Here is a 2,756-nt window from a genome sequence, read left to right on the forward strand (position 1 = left end):
CTGGTTTGCCCATGCGCAGTGAAAGAGCGCCTCCAAGAAGTCAGAGAATGTCAAACATCTCAATGATTTGCACTTTGTTGGACACGGTTCTCATATATATATATATATATATATATATATATATATATATATATATATATATATATATATATATATATATATATATATATATATAATTTTATATAAGCTATAAATTATGGCATTCTAAACCTGATTAAAAATTAGAAATAAATAGATACACAAATAAATATACAAAGAAATGTAAAAAAAGCAAAAAATAAATATATGAATAAATATACAAAGAAAATAAATGAATAAATAAATTACTACTTATACTTTGTCCTTATTTATGTATATTTTTATTTTTTCCACATTTATTTATTTTTCTTCTTTTATTTATTTATTTATTTATTTATTTATTTATTTATTTACGTATTTATTTCTATATCTAGTTATTTCCAAATTTATTATTTCTACATTTATGTATTTACGTATGTATTTTCACATTTATGTGAAAATGTATTATGTATTATGTATTATGTATATTATGTATTTTCACTACCACCATCATTCCAGTCCTGAAGAAGCCATCTCCATCCTGCTTCAATGACTACCATCCTGTTGCACTTACTCCCGTCCTCATGAAGTGCTTTGAACGGTTAGTCATGCACCATAACAAGTCTGCCCTCCACCCCTCCCTGGACCCATACCAGTTTGCATATTGGTCCAACCGCTCGACCGATGATTCCATCACTACTGCCATCCACTCAGCACTCACGCATCTAGACAAAAAGGACTCATACGTCAGAATGCTGTTCATAGACTTCAGTTCAGCATTCAACACAATCATCCCTCAACAGCTCATTCACAAACTGGTCGAGCTGGGGCTCAACACTTCGCTGTGCAACTGGCTGTTGGACTTTCTGACTGGAAGACCTCAGGCAGTACGGGTCAGCAGCAACACATCCAGCACCATCACACTAAACACTGGGGCCCCCCAAGAATGTGTGCTGAGCCCCCTCCTCTTCACTCTGCTGACCCACGACTGCACATGTCACACAATTCCAACCTCTTCATTAAGTTTGCGGATGACACGACTGTGGTGGGTCTCATTAGTAACAGAGATGACACAAACTACAGGAGCGAGGTGAGCCGCCTGGCCGGGTGGTGCAGTGACAGCAATCTCTCTCTGAACGTGGAGAAGAAGAAGGAGATTGTTGTGGACTTCAGGAGAGTGCACACTCAGCATTTTCCTCTGACCATCAATGGTGCGACTGTGGAGAGAGTGAGCAGCACCAAGTTCCTGGGTGTGCACATCACAGAGGACCTTTCTTGGACCGACAACACTGCAGCACTGGCCAAGAAATCACAACAGCGTCTCTACTTCCTCCGCAAACTGAGGAGAGCCAGAGCACCACCCCCATCATGTACAACTTCTACAGAGGCACCATCGAGAGCATCCTGACCAGCTGCATCACTGTGTGGTATGGCGCCTCCAACGCGTCCTGCCAGAAGACTCTGCAACGCATAGTGAGAGCAGCTGAGAAGATCATTGGTGTCTCTCTCCCCTCCCTCCAGGAAATTTACGGAATCCGTCTCACTCGAAAAGCCCTCTGCATCGCAGGTGACCCCACCCACCCGTCACACAGCTTCTTCAGTCTGCGGCCATCAGGGAGGAGACTGCGGAGTCTCCAAGCCACGACCAGCAGACTGAAGGACAGCTTCATCCATCAGGCTGTCAGGAAGCTGAACTCACTCCCGAACTTGCCCCCCCCCCCGGTCCCTCTTCTGCCCCAGGCACCACTGAGCTATGAACCCCCCCCCCCCCAGATCCCACATCCCCAGGTCCCCACCCTCCACTAACATACGATGACATGCACCAGTCACTTTGTGCAGCATTGGTCTGCTCATTACCTCATTCACCATGGAACTTTCATCATTCTACCACCTCATCAGTCAATTTAAAAAAAATAACTGCTCTTGAGCCCTTTTGTCACTTTAATCAGACTGAATAAGCTTTTTTTTGCACTAAAAATCTTTTTATCTGCACTGTTTGTTTGCACACTATCTGCCATGTGCCTTGCGTTGCTTTATTTAACTTTATTTTAATTTTTTTATTATATGTCTTTTTTACATTCCCTTATTGTATATTTATATCTTATATTTTATATTGATCTAGATTTTTAAGTCACCACTATTAATTTTATCTCTAAGAATAACGCAACTTAGATTAACCCAATTTACATTGTCAGTAAAAATTAACTGTACATGTGGAAGAATTGACAATAAAGCAGACTTGACTTGACTTGACATTTATTAATTTCTATATTTTCACATTTATTTATTTCTACCTTTCTTTGTCAGTAATCGAGCCAGAGTAGGCAAGTTGTATGCTTTGAAGCCACAGTGACACCCTGTGGTGCCCAAATCAAATACAGGACAGGGCCTAAATCAGTTCAGCTGTTCTGAACCCAAAAACTCAAGAGTTTCCCATCTCAGGGTATAAGTCAACTCATAGTTCAAGTTTCAACTCAAGAGTTGGTTGAACCTACTTATTGAAACGGGTCCCTGATATCCAAATAAAACTTAATTCTACATGTAAGTAGTGTTCTAATTCTAAATGTTTCAGTAGTTCAGTTCTGTCAGTAAAGATAAAGATTTGATATTTACATGCAGTACCACAGATAGCCTAACTATTTTAATCTATAAAGTAAACACAATAATAACAAACTAAACTCATAATAAAGGTGTCAGAA

Source organism: Cyprinus carpio, chromosome A19 (assembly GCF_018340385.1).
Source record: "Cyprinus carpio isolate SPL01 chromosome A19, ASM1834038v1, whole genome shotgun sequence".
Lineage (NCBI taxonomy): Eukaryota > Metazoa > Chordata > Actinopteri > Cypriniformes > Cyprinidae > Cyprinus > Cyprinus carpio.